The sequence below is a fragment of the Desmodus rotundus genome, chromosome 6, assembly GCF_022682495.2.
Source record: "Desmodus rotundus isolate HL8 chromosome 6, HLdesRot8A.1, whole genome shotgun sequence".
Taxonomy (NCBI): Eukaryota; Metazoa; Chordata; class Mammalia; order Chiroptera; family Phyllostomidae; genus Desmodus; species Desmodus rotundus.
In genome coordinates, this window is record NC_071392.1 from 62,112,940 (window position 1) to 62,131,837 (window position 18,898).

An 18,898-nucleotide genomic window follows, 5' to 3' on the forward strand; every position below is an offset into this window, starting at 1 on the left:
CTGACACATTGAAATTAAGAACAATGTAACAGTAGTCAGAGGGGAGTGGGGAGGGGATAGTGGGGAGAGGAGTCACAGGAGCTACTATAAGGGATGCAGGGTCAGAGTCGGAAGGGGGATGGGGTTGGGGGAGGGGGGTGGGGTTGGCTGGGTTATGGTGTAGGGGTGTGGAGGGAATGCAGACAATTGTAACTGTTAAAGATTAAAAAATAAAAAACAAAAAAAGAAAACAAAAGCTATAATAAAAAACAAAAAAGGCATTGTATCATGATAAGGGGATCCATTCCACAAGAGGATGCAAACTTTGTAAACACTTATGCACCCAACATAGGAGCACCTAAATATATAAAACAAATTTTTATGTACATAAAGGGAGAGATAAACAGTAAGACAGTCAAAATAGAGCATTTCAATACTCCATTGACAGTAATTGATAGATCTCTAGACAGAAAATCAACACGAAAATTACTACCTTAAGGAATACACTATCAGATGGATTTAATTGATATACTCAGAGCATTAACTACAAATGATGCAGACACAGGCCTGCAGTGTCCGAGGCTGAGACGAGACAAATTCACATGGACTACCGAGTCCTGTGGAGGAAAAGGGATGGCATGGTCACTCTCTCAAGTGACGAGCGAGCTGACCTTTGCCTTAACAGGCTTTTATTGCTTTTCTGGGCACATTACATTGAGGATGGTCCTCATTTACTATGCACAGGTTCACTTTAGCTGGTTACCTTTTACAGAAAACAAAGGAGAGGATGTTGCTAATTACATCAAAAAGGAAGGATATTTGCAAACATAAAGGGAAAAGTAGTTGAACTGGTTACACTTGTCCTTGGAAGGTGTAGCATATATTTTAGGAAGTTACTCTAAAGATATGCAGTAAACGTTTGCTGCCTCAATTCAGGATGAGGGAGTTTTAGCAAAAAGCAAATATCAAAGTGGCCTAGGTACCAGGCAGGCCTGATTCCCCATGGGAGAACCTATCCATGGTTGTGGGTCCCATGTGCTGGACCTTGCTTTCCACTGGCCTCTCTGAGTGGGAGCTGGGCCCATACCACGCAGAATGGTCTCCTATACCAAAGAAGCAGAATATACATTTTTTCCAAGTTTACATGGAATATTTTCTAGAATAGACCACCTGTTAGGACACACACAAATCTCAATAAATTTAATGACTGAATTCATTAAGCATCTTCCCTGAGCAAATGGAATGAAACTAGAAATCAACTACAAATAAAAAAAAAAAAAAAAAAAAAAAAAAAACCACCAACAACCAGAAAAACCCACAAACACATGAAGACTTAATAACATGTTACTAAGCACAGAATGGGTTAATAATGAGATCAAGGAAGAAATCAAAAGATTTCATTTCAGACAAATGAAAATAAGAACACAATAATCCAAAGTCTATGGGACACAGGGAAAGTAGTCCCGCGAACAACATTCATAGCATTATGGCCTACCTCAGGAAATATGAAAAATCTTCAATTATCCATCTAATCTTATACTTACATAAACCTAAAAAGAACAAACAAAATCCAAAGTTACTAGAAGAAAATAATTACAATTATAGCAGACATAAATGAATAGAAACAATACAAAAGTTCCGTGAAACAAAAAGCTGGGTTTTTGAAAAAAATAAACAAGAATGATAAACTTTTAACCAGATTCATCAGGAAAAAGTACGGGACCCAAATAAATAAAACAAGAAATAAAATAGTAAAAATTACAATAGACATGACAAAAATTCAAAAAAATTATAAGAAAATAATATCATCAACTATATAACAAATTGGACTATCTAATAGAAATTAATGATACATTCCTAGAAACATACAATCTTCCAAAACTGAATCAAAAGGAAACAGAAAATCTGAATAGTCTGATTACAACACATGAAATTGAAGTAGTAATAAAAATTCTCCCAATCAGAATGAGGCTGATGGTGGCAAGGTAGGTGGGAGTGGAGTCCATGTCCCCCTGTGCCCAGCTGAAACACCTAGCTGATCTTCTGAGGAATGGAGAGAACAGCCAATGGAATCTCAGCATATATGAAGTTCGGAGGCCAAAATTGTAGATGATGTTGAAAAACAGATGGTAAGGAGATTGCCTTGGGACGGTAAGGTCCCTAGGACTTGTTCAGGGACCAAGGCTGCTAGGGCTCTCAGCCTGGCGCTTGCCAATCTGGTAAGCTGCGGACACAGGATCTTTGGAGCAAAGCTGTATCAAGAGCTCCTGCCCCTACCAAAGCAGGAAAGACAGTGTAGCACCACCGGGAAAAACCTGGATTCTTGAAATTGCTGGGGGGAATAAAGACGAGGTGGGAGACACACAGAGGCAGTGTTCACTTGCTGGAACTGTGGACATCAGCTAGGACATTACCAGAGAAACTTGGGAGCCAGGTGACACCTGGAGAAGGGAGAAGTATTGGGCTGTGTCAGACCTTGACCCAGATAGTCTCCATTCTAGTTAGAAAGTTGGGCTGCATGAAAAGCCGGGTACTTGTTAAGAACAGCCGGGCTTAAACAAATGGATTTTACTCAAAAAAGGCTCTCAGCTGCTATTTAAGGAACTCTTGCATGGCAGCTGGCTTTCACGTGGCTGCCTAGTGAACAGGAAGGAGGTGGTATGCTGGATGGACATTCAGAGGAGGGCAGCAGGGCTCAGTTAGCAGTCCCCAGAGAGACTTAATTTAGTGTGAGAGCTGAATGGCCCTGAAGAGACTTTAAGGGTGCATAGCACCCAGGCAAACAAAGCGGAACAAAATGGTGTGTGAGTTGCCCCTAATCAGTGAACCTCAAGGAGCCATCAGGGAGGCACAAGTGGTGGATTAAAGGTAATGGCCTGCTGCAGATGGACAGCAGGGACCAGGCAGCACAGACATCACATGGAGGACCTGGGCTGGAGGCTGAGCAACAGTGAATATTGCAGCCCAGACCTGGACCCAATCCTCGCAAAACCTCAGGAAGGGAGACAATCAAAGCCCAGCCCCCTCTGCCTGCATCATCCAGGAAGACCAGCAGAACTCTCTTAGTGGGTTTAAAATCAGAAGGAAGCTTTGTTTTTTTCCCAAACTTTTTTTTTTTTCTTCATAAGTGAGACAATAAAACCTGGAACTGTGAAAGGTCCAGAGACAAATCCAGAGAGGAAGCACAAGGCTAACCCCAACAACTGAGAGACTGAGACAAATTTCATTTTGTTATCCTATAGAACTTGCATTTATTATTTAACTGTATTATTATTTTTTCATTATGTTTACTTCTTTTATTAATATTTTTTATTTCTCTTCTTTCTATTTAGTTTTCTTCATTTTGTTTTTTGTTTAATTGCATTGTTTGACTGGTTTTCCTTGTTCTCTCTTTCATATTGTATTTTAATATTCCTTCCTTCACCTCACTCGTGTTCCAATAACACACTGCTCTTGGTTGTGTACTTTCTATTCCTGTTATTCAGATCATATATTTCTTGTCATATTGTTGTTGTTCCAGTAGTATTGTAAATAATTTTTGTTCCATACAATTGTACATACTACACAGCAACCCTCCCTGATCTTAGCCCATTTCACTATCTTTCTGAGCTTTATTACTGTCACTACATCATGGTTAATGCTATACTTATCCAAAGGATTTCCTATGTTTTCTCTGCCTGTTGGTACTATAAATCCCATAGAATACTCTCTGGCTGTCTTAATCCATTTTGCCTTCCCCCGGCACTGATCTCATGAAAGATTAGGTGGGAGTTGTGAACACCAATATACATGTCAGAGGCAAGAACCCTCCAACAAACGAGCCACCAATAAGTAAAAACCCAACTACACCAAGAAAGCCCACGCAACAGAAGAAAAGGCAAACCTAGAATACCCCAGACAAGGAGATTAAAGAGACCACACCACTGAATCCCACAGAACTCCTACCATAGACATTCACCCTACAAAGACAGCTAGTGAAGCAGAATATCAGGAAGCACAGAAACAAGCAAAAACAGTCATCTAAAATGGGGAAACAAAAAAAGAACCTGCAATCAAAAGGAATGGAAGACTGCCCAATAAAATAGCTAAATGAAATGGAGCTAAGCAAACTATCAGATATAGAATTCAAAAGAATGGTTATATGGATGTCAAGGAACTCACTGACAGCTACAAGGAACTGAGTGAGAACTACAACAGTATGAAAAAAATAGGAACTATAAACAAAGACGAGGAAGAGATGAAAAATACAAATTCTGAAATTAAAAAAAAAAAAAGCACTAGAAGGAGTTACAATCAGGCTAGATGAAGCAGAAGACCAAATTAGTGAGCTGGAAGACAAGTTGGAAAGAACACCCAGGAAGAGCAGCTGCACAAAAAAAGACTAAAAAAAATATGAAGATAGCTTAAGGGAACTCCAAGATAACATGGAATACAACAATGTTTGAATCACAGGAATACCAGAAGGAGAAGAAAAGGAAAAAAGGATAGAAACCCTGTTTGAAAAAATAATGACAGAATACTTTCCAAACCTGGAGAGGGAAAAAACCATGTAAGTTCAGGAAACACAAAGGGTCCCAATAAAGATGAATTCAAAGAGGCCTACTCCAAGACATATCATAATTAAAATGCCAAGTATTAAAGACAAAGAGAATCTTAAAGGCATCAAGGAAGAAACAAGAAGTAACATACAAAGGGGCTCTGATAAGACTAGCATCTGATTTCTCAATAGGAACACTCCAATCCACAAGAGATTGGCAAGAAATATTCCAAGTAATTAAAAAACAAAGACTTGCAACCAAGACTACTCTACCACTGAGGCTCTCAATGAAAATGGAAGGTGAAATAAGGAGTTTCCCAGAAAAGAAGGCTAAAAGAAGGTTCCACTAATGGGATATGCTAACAGGACTACTATAAGAAGAGGCAGGAAAAGAGTGAGAGAGACAGAGGAACACAGGTACAAAGATAAAAATAGAATAAATACCTATCAATAATAATCTTAAATGTTAATGGATTATAAGCGCCAATTGAAAGACATAGGGAAGCTCAATAGATAAGAAAAACTGACCCACATATATGCTGCCTACAAGAGACCCACCTCAGGACAGAAGACCTACACAGACTGAAAGTGAAGGGTTGAAAAAACATTCCAAGAAAATAGATGGGAAAAAAAATTGGGAATAGAAAACTTATATCAGACCAAATAGACTTCAAAACAAAAGCTATACAAAGAGACACTAAAGGACACTTTATAATACTCAAGGGAAGAATCGATCAAGAAGACATAAACATTGCAAACATATATGCACGTAACATAGGAAATTCAAATATATAAGGAAACTCTTGGAGGACTTCAAGAAATATGGAGACAGCAATACATGTATACTAGGGGATTTAAACACCCCACTGTCAAAAATGGATAGATCTTCCAAACAAAATATCAACAAGTATATTGCAGCATTGAACAATGCCCTAGATGAAATGGACTTAACTTTTTATATAGAATCTTTCATCCCAAAGAAGCAAAATACACATTCTTTTCAAATGAACATGGAAAATTTTCAAAGACAAACCACACGATAGGACACAAAACAAGCCTCAACAAATTCAGAAAATTGAAATCATATCAAGCATTTTCTTTGACCACAAGAGAGGAAAACTAGAAACCAACCTCAAGGAAAAAAACTCAAAAATGCTCAAACAAATGCAAATTAAATAGCATGCTTATAAACAATGAATGGGTCAAGAATGAGATCAAGGAGGAAATCAAAAAGTTTATGGAAACAAATGAAAACAAACACACAACAGTCCAAAACTTAAGGGACACAGCAAAGGTAGTCTTGAGAGGGAAGTTCATAGCTATACAGACCTACCTAAAAAAGATAGAAACAGTTCAAATAAAAAACCTAACCATATAACTACAAAAACTGGAGGAACAGCAGCAAAGAAAGCCAGAAGCAAGTAGAAGGAAGGAAATAATTGAGATCAGAGCAGAATTAAACAATTTAAAGACTAAAGAAACAACTGTAAGGATCAATAAATCCAGGATCTTGTTCTTTGAAAAGATAAACAAAACCAATGAGCCTTTGAGCAGACTCATCGAGAAAAAAAGAGAGAGGACCCAAAAAACACAATCAGAATTGAAAGAAGAGAGATTATAACTGATAACACAGAGATACAATGGATTGTAGGAAATTACTATGAAGAACTATATGCCAAGAAATTTGAAAACCTAGGTAAAATGGACAAATGTCTAGAAAAATATAATCTTCCAAAACTGAATGAAGAAGAAGCAAAAAGCCTGAACAGGCCAATAACAGCTGATGATATAGAACCAGTAATCAAAAAACTCCAGACACCCAAAATCTCTGGACTGGATGGTTTCACAGGAGAATTTTACAAAACATTTGATCAAGAGCTAACCCCTATCTTTCTCAGACTATTCCAAAAAATTCAAGAAGATGGGAAACTCCCAAACTCTTTTTATGAAGTCAGTATCACCCTAATTCTGAAACCAGATAAAGATACAACAAAGAAACAAAAATATTGGCCAATATTGCTGATGTATATAGATGCCAAAACCCTCAACACAATTTTGTCAAACTGCATCCAGGAATACATTAAAAAGTTCATACATCATGACCAAGTGGGATTCATCCCAAGGATGCAAGGATGGTGCAATATTCCCAAATCAATAAACATAATACATCACATAAACAAAAGGAAAGACAAAAAATACAAGACCACATCAAGAAATGTAGAAAAAGCATTTCATAAGGTACAGCACCCAATTATAATAAAAACACTCACCAAACTGAGAGTAGTGGGAGCATTCCTCACGGTTATAAAGGCCATATATGAGAAAGCTGTAGCAAGCTTGATACTCAATGGGCAAAATCTAAAGCATTCCCACTAAGATAAGGGACAAGACTAGGATGTCTGCTTTCACCATTCCTATTCAACATAGTAATGAAAGTCCTAGCCACAGCCATCAGACAAGAAATAGAAATAAAAGGCATCCAAATTGGAAGAAGGAAATAAAACTGTCATTGTTTGAAGATGATATGAGTGTGTAAGAAAACCTTATAAACTCCACCCCAAAATTACTCAACCCAATAAGCAAATTTAGCAAAACAGCAGGGTTCAAAATCAATATTGAGAAATCAAAAGCATTTTTATACGCTAACAATGAAAGATCAGAATCAGAAATCAAGAAAAAAAATCCCATTTACTACAGCAACAAGAAAAACAAAGTACCTAGGAATAAATCTAGCCAAAGATGTGAAAGATCTGTACTCAGAATTGAATAACACTTAAGAAAGAAATTAAGGAAGACACAAACAAATGGAAACATATACCGTGTTCATGGATTGGAAGAATTAACATAATCAAAATTTCCATACTACCCAAAGCAATTTATAGATTGAATGCAATACCTATTAAAGTACCAATTGCATATTTCACAGATATAGAACAAACATTTCAAAAATTTATATGGAACCTTAAATGATCTGAATAGCTGCAGCAATTTGGAGAAAGGAGAACAAATTAGGAGGGATCAAACTTCTGGCCAAGATGAAGGCATAGGTAGACACACTGTGCCTCCTCACACAACCAAAAGAAGGACAACAAATTAAAAACAAAAACAACGAGAACTGACAGAAAATTGAACTGTATGGATGTCCGACAATAAAGGAGATAAAGAAGAAACATTCATCCAGACTGGTAGCAGGGGCAGAGCAGGCACTGAGAGGAGAGGACTCAAGGCAAGTCAGTGGCTGGTGGACCCAGTGAGGTGGTGGATTGTGGAGTGGGGTGGGCAAAGCTGCAGCTGGTTGGCAAGGCAGCAGTTGGTGCACCAGGTGACAGACCATGCAACCCCAGGGCTCTAGCTCCTGGAAATAAAGCCTCAAACCACTGACTGAAGACACCCATGGGGGTTGAGGCAGAAGGAGGAAAAACTCTCAGCATCACAGGAGAGTTTGTTGGGGAGAGCCACAGGGTCCTAGAATGTACACAAACCCACCCACTAAGGATGCAGCACCAGAAGGGCCCACTTTGATTGTGGGTAGTGGAGGGAGTGACTGAAAACCAGCAGAGAGTGGAGCAAGCACCATTGCTCCCTATTGACCCTCCTCCCCCCCCCCACACAAATACAGCATCAAAGTGCAGTCATGAGCATTACCCTGCCCTAGTGAACACCTAAGGCTCCATCCCTCTACACAACAGGTGCACCAGGACAAAAAAAAGGGGGGAGCCCAAATAAAAGAACATATCAAAGCTCCAGAAAAAATATACCTAAGCAATGAAGAGATAGCCAACTGATCAGATGCACAGTTCAAAACACTGGTAATCAGGCAGCTTATAGAATTGGTTGAATTTGGTCACAAATTAGAAGAAAAAGGAAGGCTGTGCTAAGAGAAACAAAGGAAAATGTACAGGGAACCAATAGTGATGGGAAGAAAACTGGACTCAAATCAACGGTGTGGACCAGAAGGAAGAAAGAAACATCCAACCAGAAAAGAAGAAACAAGAATTCCAAAAAAAAAAAAAAAAAATGAGGAGAAGCTTAGGAACCTCCAGGATATCTTTAAATGGTCCAATATCTGAATCATAGGGGTGCCAGAAGGAGAAGAGGAAGATCAAGAAATTGAAAACTTATTTGAAAAAATATTGAAGGAGTACTTCCCTAAGCTGGCAAAGGAAATAGACTTCCAGGAAGTCCAGGAACCTCAGAGAGTCCCAAAGAAGCTGGACCCAAGGAGGAACACAAGGCACACCAGAATTACATTACCCAAGATTAAACAGAAGGAGAGAATCTTAGAAGCAGCAAGAGAATAGGACAGTTACCTACAAAGCAGTTCCCATAGGACTATCAACTGATTTCTCAAAAGAGACCTTACAGACAAGAAGTATTCAAAGTCATGACAGGCAAGGACCTACATCCAAGATTACTCTATCCAGCAAAGCCATCATTTAGAATGGAAGGGCAGATAAAGTGCTTCCCACATAAGGTCAAGTTAAAGGGGTTCATTATCACCAAGCCCTTATTATATGAAATGTTAAAGTGATTTATCTAAGAAAAAGAAGGTAAAATATGAACAGTAAAAATGACAGCAAACTCACAGTTATTAACAACGACAACTAAAACAAAAGCAAAAGCAAACTAAGCAAACAACTACAACAGGAACAGAACCACAGAAATGGAGATCACATGGAGGGCTATAAACACGGGAGTGGGAAGGGGAGAGAGGGGGGAAAGGTACAGAAAATAAGTAGCACAAATGGCAGGTAGAAAATAGACAGGGGGAGGTTCAGAATAGTATAGGAAATGTAGAAACCAAAGAACTTATATGTATGACCCATGGACATGAACTATAAGGGGGGGAATATGAGAGGGAGGGGGTGTGCAGGATGGAGTGGGGTGAAGGGGGGGAAATGGTACAACTGTAATAGTATAATAAATAAAATATATTTAAAAAGTAGGAGGGATCACAATAGCAGATGCCAAACTCTATTACAACACCACTGTAATCAAAACAATAAGGTATTGGCACAGGAATAGACACATAGACCAATGGAACAGAATAAAGAGCCCAGAAATAAACCCAAGTCACTACAGTCCATTAATATTTCACAAAAGGGGCAGAAGCATAAAATAGAGCAAAATAGCCTCTTCAACAAATGGTGTTGGGAGATTTGGACATCTACACGCAAAAAAAAAAAAAATGAAACTCGATCACCAACTTATACCATACACAAAAATAAATTCAAGGTGGATAAAAGATTTAAATATAAGTTGTGACACCATGAAAGTCCTACAGGAGAACATATGCAGGAAAATCTGATATCCTGTGCAGCAATATTTTCGCCAATATATCCCCTAGAGCAAGAGACATAAGGGAGAGAATAAAGAAATGGGATCTCATCAAAATAAAAAGCTTCTGTACTGCTAAAGAAAACAGCATTAAAATGAAAAGAGAAGCCACATTATGGGGAAACATACTTATAGATGATACTTCGGACAAGGGTCTGATCTCCAAAATACATAAAGAACTCACACAACTCCACTCCAGGAAGACAAACAACCCAATTCAAAAATGGGCAAAGGACTTGAACAGACACTTCCCCAAGGAAGACATACAGAGGGCCCAGAGACATATGAAAAGATGTTCAACATCAGTAGCCATCAGAGAGATGCAAATTAAAATCACAATGGGATACCACTTCACACCAGTCAGAATAGCCATCTAAAACAAATCAACAAACAACAAGTGTTGGAGAGGTTGTTGAGAAAAGGGAACCCTAGTGCACTGTTGGTGGGAATGCAGACTGGTGCAGCCACTGTGAAAAACAGTATGGAATTTCCTCAGAAAACTAAAAATTGAACTGCCTTTTGACTCACCAATTCCACTGCTAGGATTATACCTTCGGAATCCTGAAACACATATTCAAAAGAACTAATGCAGTCCAATGTTTATAATAGCATGATTCACAATAGCCAACTGCTGAAAGCAATCTTAGTGCTCATCATTAAATGAGTGTATCAAAAAACTTGGTACATTTACAGAATGGAATACTATGCAGCAGAAAGAAGGAAGGAGCTCCGATCCTTCGTGACAGTATGGATGAAACTGAAGATCATTGGGCTAAGTGAAACAAGCCAAGCAGTGAAAGAGAAATACTATAAGATCTCACCTATAAGTGGAACCTAATCAACTAATAAAACAATTAATCAAAATATAATCAGTAACATTGAAATATAAAACAATTGGACAGTAATCAGAGAGGAGGAGGGAGATGGATAATAGGGGATAATTGGTGAGGCATCAAAGGCCATGTATGCAATACACATGGGAAAAGCCAATGGGGTGTGTTCTATGGTGGGAGACAGGGATGGGTGGGATGGGAGGTGTAGTAGGGTGAAAATGTGGGCAAATTTATTCAAACAACAATAAAAAATTATCCGAATAAAAAATAGACCTGAATTGGGTAGCTTCACAAGGGAATTTTAAAAAACTTTATAGAAGAGCTAATACCTATCCTTCTCAAACTATTAAAAAAAAATCAAGAGCAGGGATGACTTCCTTGCTTATTTTATTAGGCCAGCATTGTCATAGTTTCAAAACAAGATAAAGGTACTAAAAACAGATTATGGGCTAATAACTCTAATTAACATAGATGCAAAGTCTTCAAAAAAGTATTAGCAAACCAAATACAGCAATGCATGAAAAAGATCATACTCGATGATCAAGTGCTATTTATTCCAGGGATGCAAGGTTGGTACAATATCCATAAATCAATAAATGTGATATACCACATAAATAAAATGAAGGATAAAAAGTATGTCATATTGATATCAATATCATGTCACATCAACATATTCAATCAAGCATTCAAAAAAATCCAGCATGCATTTATAATAAAACTTTCAACAAAATGGGAATACTTAGAGTATATGTTAACATGATAAAGGCTGTATATGACAAAAATATAGCTAACATCATACTCAATGGAGAAAAGTAAATTTTTTCCCTTAAGATCAGGATCATGAGAGAGAAGTCTACTATCACCACTCTTATTCAATGCAGTACTGGAAGTCCTAGACACAGCAATCAGACAAGAGGAGGAAACAAAAGATTTCCAAATTGGAAAGAAAGTAGTAAAACATTATTTACACATGATATATTTATATAGAGAACCCTAAAGACTTCATCAAAGAACTTGAAGAACTGAAAAATGCAGGACATAAAACAAACATTTAGAAATTGGTTTCATTTTATACCATAATGAACTATCACAAAGAAAAACTAAAAAAAAAAGAAAAGAAAAAGAAAAACCAAAAATAAAAGAAAGAAAAAAAACAATACCATTTACAATTTCATCAAAAATAAAATACCAAGCACTGGCTGGTGTGGCTCGGATGGTTGGAGCATCATCTTGTAACCAAAAGTTTCTGGGTTTAATCCCTGGTCTGGGCATGTACAATTCCTAGTCTGGGCACATGCAATCCCTAGTCCAGGCATGTATGGGAGGCAACCAGTTGATGGTTCTGTCTTGCATCAATGTTTCCCTCTCTCACTAAAAGCAATGAAAAAATGTCTTTGGGTAAGGATAACATTATTAAAACATTTTTAAATAAAAAATAAAATAAAATACCTAAGAATAAATTTAATCAAGGAGGTAAAAGACCTATATTTGAAAATTTATGAAATACTGAAGAAAAAATTAAAGAAGATACATACATATAAGCATATAACATGTTCAGGATAGAATGAATTAACACATTTAAAAAATATCCATATATCCATACTACCCAAAGCAATCTTTAGATTCAATGTAAATCCTATCAAAATACTAATGGCATATTTCACAGAACTAGAAAAAGTATACCTGACATTTAGATGGAATTACAAAAGACCCTGAATAGCCACAGCAATACTGAGAAGGAGGAACAATGTGGGAGGAATCATGCTAACTGATATCAAACTGTACTACAAGGGCTGTAGTAATCAAAACATTATAGTACTGGCATAAAAATGGACACAAACATCAATGGAATATAACAGATATCCTGGAAATAAACACATGCCTATGTGGTTAATTAAGGTTTGACAATGGTAACAAGAACATAAATGGGATAAAGACTATCTATTCAATAAATGTTGTTGGGATATTTGGACACATACAAGAAAAAACATGAAATAGACCACCTTCTTACACCAAGTACAAGAATAAACTCAATATTGATAAAGACTTAAATTTTAGACTTGAAACCAAATAACTTCTTGGAGAAAATACAGGATATAAAATCTCAGATATCTCTCTTAGCAATGTTTTTTATTTTCTGATATATATTCTCAGGCAAGGGAAACTAAAAAAAAAAAAGCAAACAAATGTGACTACATCAAACAACAACAAAAAGCATTTGCACAGCAAAAGAAACCATCAATAAAATGAAAAGATAACCTATTGAATGGGAAAAATATTCACTGATCATACATCTGACAAGGGTTGACTATGCAACATTTATAAGGAACTCATACAACTCTACACCAAGATAATGAACAATTTACTTAAAAAAATGGGCAGAGCACCTGAATAGATACTTTTTCACAGAGGACATACAGATGGCCAATAGACATATGAAAAGTGCTCAGTGTCTCTAATTATTATAGAAATGTAAATTAAACCCACAATGAATATCACCACACCTCTTATGCAGTGTTAGTTTGAAATGTAGATTGGTGCTGCCACTATTTAAAACAATATGAAAGGTCCTCAAAAAATTAAAAATGGAACCGTTGTGGTCCAGTGATGGCATTTCTGGATATTTATCTCAAAAAAATCCCAAAACACTTATTTGAAAGAATATATGCACCACTAAATTTATTACAGCTTTAATTACTATAGCCAATATTTGAAAGTAATACAAGTTCTCATCAATTGAAGATTGGATAAAGAAATGGTATGTGCTCGCTTCGGCAGCACATACTCTAAAATTGGAACAATACAGAGAAGATTAGCATGGCCCCTGCACAAGGATGACACGCACATTCGTGAAGCGTTCCATATTTTTATATATGAAGATCGGAAACCAAAGATAGAGGACATTGAAAGATCTGACGGTAAGAAGAGTGCTTAAGGACTATAAGGTCCCCCGGACCTGCGCAGGAACCAGGGCGGCTGAAGCCCTGGTCCAGGCGCAGGGTCTGCTGCAGGACTCTTGGGAGAGAGCCAGGCTGGGCTGTGTGAGCAGCCAGGTGCCTGTTTGGACCAGGGGGGCTTGAATAGGAAGAATTTCTCAAAAAGAAAAAGAAAATAGAGGCACTCAGTGGCTAATTAGAGAACTCTCCGCAGCAGCCGCAGCCTCTGGCACCCCTCCCCCCTCAGCCCTTGGACTGTGAACGCAGGATAAGCAGCCCCAGCACTCGCCTGAAGCCTGGTTGCGTGCACCCACATTAGCGGACTAGGGACCCACACCTGAAACCTCAGGTGGGTGCGCACAGAAAGCAGAGGCTAGCTGCCCCACCCACAGGTCCAAAGCGGCTGGATTGGCCTGCAGTGCTCAACTCAGTCCCAAAGAGGACCCCTGGCTCCGCTGACTCAGGTCCAAAGCAACAGATCTACTGATCAAGGGCCTGGCTGCCTGCCAGGGACCACACCTACAACTCCTACCTAGCCCCTGTGCATAGAGCCCTGCAGGGCCTACTGGCTCTGTAGGACAAAGACAGAACATCCAGCACAGGGGAGCTGTAGGGTTAGGGGAGACTGCATTCCCCAGAAAGACTCGACCCAGTATGGGGATGAACTAACCCATCACAGCATGGAGAGCCCTAGCATCTAAGACAACAAAGAGCAAGAAGGTGGAGTGTGAGTTGCCCCTAATTGGTGCAACTCAAGGACAGCACAACTGGTGAACTAAAGGCCTAGTGGGGAGCAGAAGGACGCTGAGGAACTGGACTGGCGGCTGAACAACAGCGAACACTGTGCCTCAGGAAGGGAGAAAAGTGAAACCAATCCTTCCAACCACCCCTCCCATTCCACAGACAGGAAGACTAGCAGAACTAACCTGACCGGTTTAAAGCCAGAAGAAGACTTTTTTTTTTCCTGCTTTCCCCCTGAATTCCTTCATCCTTTCTGTCCTTCTGTATTTTTTTTTTCCTTCTCCCTTCCATCCTTTACCTTTTTTATTCCTTCTTCATGCCTTCTTTTATTTATTCTTTTGTTTTAATTTTTGTTAAAATTCCTTATCTTGCCACCGATCTTTCTTTATTGCTTCTTCCTTCCTATTTCTCATTTTCTATTCCCTTTTTCCCTCCTTCCCTTCCTCTTTTTTTTTCTATTTCCCCCCCTTTCTCGTTTCCCACAGGTGAGACAACAAAACCTGGAGTGCTGAAAAGACCAGAGTTAGACTGTGTTACACACATAAATGTCAGCTCAAGAACAGTGAGCACAGGAGATTAAGGAGACAGCACCACTGAATCCCATTGGCATTCTACCATAGAAGTTCATACCATAAACCCAGGGAGTCAGAATAGAGCAATTTAAGAAGCAGAGGCTAACAAGAAGAGTCTCACAAACAATGGGAAGACAAAGAAACAGTCCCCAAATGAAAGGAGAGGAGGAAGCCCCAGAAAGAATGATAACTGAAAAAGAGGCAACTCAACTATCAGATACTGAGTTCAAAGCAATGGTCATCAGGAAGCTCACTGAGCTCTCTGAGCTCAAAGAGAACTACCAGAAACTACAGGGAAACTACAATGAACTCACTGCAAATTATATCAACATGAAAAATGAAATAGAAACTATCAACAAGAGCCAAGAGGAAATGAAGAATACAATTTCTGAATTGAAGAACACAGTAGAAGGAATGAAAAGCAGACTTGATGAAGCAGAGGATTGCATCAGCGAGCTGGAGGACAAAGTAGAAAAAAAAAACCCAGAAAGAGCAAGAAAAGGAAAAGAGGTTCAGAAAGAATGAAGAGGTAATAAGGGAAATGCAGGACAACATGAAACGTAACAATATTCATATAATAGGAATACCAGAAGGAGAAGAAGAGCAAGGGATAGAAAACCTGTTTGAAAAAGTAATGATGGAAAATTTCCCTAATGTGATGAGGGAAAAAGTCACCCAAATCCAGGAAAGACAGAGAGTCCCAAGCAAGAGGAACCCAAGGAGGCCCACTGCAAGACAGATCATAATGAAAATGGCAAAATTCCAAGACAAAGAGAGGATCTTAAAGGCAGCAAGGGAGAAAGAGGAAGTAACATACAAGGGAGCCCCAATAAGGTTAGCAACTGACTTCTCAATGGAAACGCTCCAAGCCAGAAGAGAATGGCAAAAAATATTCCAAGTAATGAGAACCAGGGGCCTGCAACCAAGACTACTTTACCCAGCAAGGCTCTCAATCAAGATAGAAGGCCAAATAAAGAGTTTCCCAGACAAAAGAAATCTAAAGGTATACGCTTCCGCCAAACCAGCTCTATAAGAGATGCTAAAGGGACTTCTTTAAGGAAAGGAAGGAAAAGAGAAAGAGAAAGGAACACAGGAGGAAAAAATGGCGATGAATAAATACCTATAGATAATAACCTTAAATGTAAATGGAATAAATGCTTCAATCAAAAGACATAGAATAGCTGAATGGATAAGAAAACATGACCCACACATATGCTGCCTACAAGAGACCCATCTCAGGACAAAAGACGTACACAGACTGAAAGTGAAGGGCTAGAAACAAATTTTTCAAGCAAACGGACAAGAAAAAAAGCAGGGGTAGCAATACTCATATCAGAGAAAATAGACTTCAAAGGAAGGGCCATAAAGAGAGACCCAGAAGGTCACTTCATAATACTCAAAGGAGGAATCCACGAAGAAGACATAAACATTGTAAATGAATGTCCTCGCAAGATAGGAGCACCCAAATACATAAAGAAAATCTTGGAGGACTTCAAGAAAGATATTGACAGCAACAAAATTATAGTAGGGGACTTTAACTCCCCACTGTCAAAAATGGACAGGTCTTCCAAACAAAATATCAACAAGGATATTGTGTCAATTAACAATACTCTAGATGAAATGGACTTAACTGATACATATAGAGCTTTTCATCCCAAAGAAGCAAAATACACATTCTTTTCAAGTGTCCATGGAACTTTTTCAAAGATAGACCACATGATAGGACATAAAGCAAGCCTCAACAAATTCAAGAAAATTGAAATCATACCAACCATTTTCTCTGACCACAAGGGAATGAAACTAGAAACCAACCCCAAAGGAAAAAACACCAAACACTCAAAATCACGGAGACTGAATAGCATGCTATTAAACAATGAATGGGTCAAGAACGAGATTAGGGAAAAAATCAAAAACTTTCTGGAAACAAATGAAAATGAACTCACAACAACCCAAAACCTATGGGAGACAGCAAAGGCAGTCCTGAGAGGGAAGTTCATAGCAATACAGGCCTACCTTAAGAAGATAGCAACATTTCAAACAAACAACCTAACCCTACCGTACAGGAACTGAAGGAACAACAAGAAACACAGCCCAGAGCAAGCAGAAGGAAGGAAATATCCAAGATCAGAGCAGAGTTAAATGACATAGAGACTAAAAGCACAATTGTAAGGATCAATGAATCCAGGAGCTGGTTCTTTGAAAAGATAAACAAAATCGACAAGCCTTTAAGTAGGCTCCTCAAGAAAAAAAGAGAGAGGATCTAAATGAACGAAACTCGAAATGAAAGAGGACAGATTACAACTGATACCACAGAAATAAAAATATTGTAAGAAATTACTACGAAGAACTGTATGCCAAGAAATTTGAAAACCTAGGTGAAATGGACACATTTCTAGCAAAATATAATCTTCCAAAACTGAATGAAGAAGATGCAGAAAACCTGAACAGACCAATAACAGCAGACGAAATTGAAGCATTAATCAAAAAACTCCCAACACACAAAAGCCCTGGACCAGATGGTTTTCCAGGAGAATTCTACAAAGCATTTAAGGAAGAGCTAACCCCTATCCTTCATAGACTATTCAAAAAAAATCCAAAGTGATGGAAGACTCCCAAAATCTTTTTATGAAGTCAGCATCATCCTAATCCCAAAACCAGATAAAGACACAACAAAGAAAGAAAACTTCAGGCCAATATCGCTTATGAACATAGATGCTGCAATTCTCAACAAAATATTGGCAAACCTCATCCAGCAATACATTAGAAAGATCATACACCAAGACCAAGTGGGATTCATCCCAGGGATGCAAGGATGGTACAATATTCACAAATCAATAAACATAATTCATCACATCAACCACAGCAAAGACAAAAATCACATGATCATATCAATAGAAGTGGAAAAAGCATTTGATAAGATACAGCACCCATTTCTGATAAAAACACTCAGCAAAGTGGGAGTAGAGGGAAAATTCCTCAACGTAATAAAGGCCATATATGAGAGACCTACAGCCAACATCATACTCAATGGACAAAAACTTAACAGCTTTCCCACTAAGATCAGGAACAAGACAAGGATGCCCTCTCTCACCACTCCTAAACAACAGAGTATTGGAAGTCCTAGCCACAACAATCAGACAAGAAAAAACAATAAACGTCATCCAAATTGGAAAGGAGGAAATGAAACTGTCAATGTTTCCAGATAACATGATAGTGTACATGGAAAATCCTACAGACTCCACCAAAAAACTACTTGACCTAATAAATGAATTTGGCAAAACAGCTGGATACAAAGTCAATACTCAGAAATCAAAGACATTCCTGTACACCAACAATGAAACTGCAGAAACAGAAATCAGGAAAAAAAATCCCATTTGATATAGCAAAAAGAAAAATAAAGTACCTAGGAATAAACCTAACCAAGGAGGTCAAAGACCTGTATTCAGAAAACTACACAGCAATGAAGAAAGAAATTAAGGAAGACACAAACAAATGGAAGCATGTACCATGCTCATGGATTGGAAGAATTAACATCATCAAAATGGCCATACTACCCAAAGCAATTTATAGATTCAATGCAATCCCTATTAAAGTACCCATGACATATTTCACAGATATAGAACAAACATTTCAGAAATTCATATGGAACCATAAGTAACCCCAAATAGCTGCAGCAATTTTGAGAAAGAAGAACAAAGCAGGAGGGATCACAGTACCTGATATCAAACTGTATTACAAGGCCACTGTAATCAAAACAGCCTGGTACTGGCATCAAAACAGGCACATAGACCAATGGAACAGAACAGAGAGCCCAGCAAGAAACTCAAGTCTTTACGGTCAATTAATATTTGACAAAGGAGGCAGAAGCATAAAATGGAGCAAAAACAGCCTCTTCAACAGATGGTGTTGGGAGATCTGGACAGCTACGTGCAAAAAAATGAAACTTGATCACCAACTTATGCC

At 38.3% G+C, this 18,898-nt stretch overlaps 1 non-coding gene across 1 annotated transcript; it reads left to right on the forward strand.

The window, feature by feature from the left end:
* The first annotated feature begins 13,448 nt into the window (after positions 1-13,448).
* Positions 13,449-13,555, forward strand: LOC112300527 (U6 spliceosomal RNA). The gene has a single exon (XR_002974404.1). It is a non-coding gene; the product is annotated as a U6 spliceosomal RNA (small nuclear RNA).
* Positions 13,556-18,898: the final 5,343 nt, after the last annotated feature.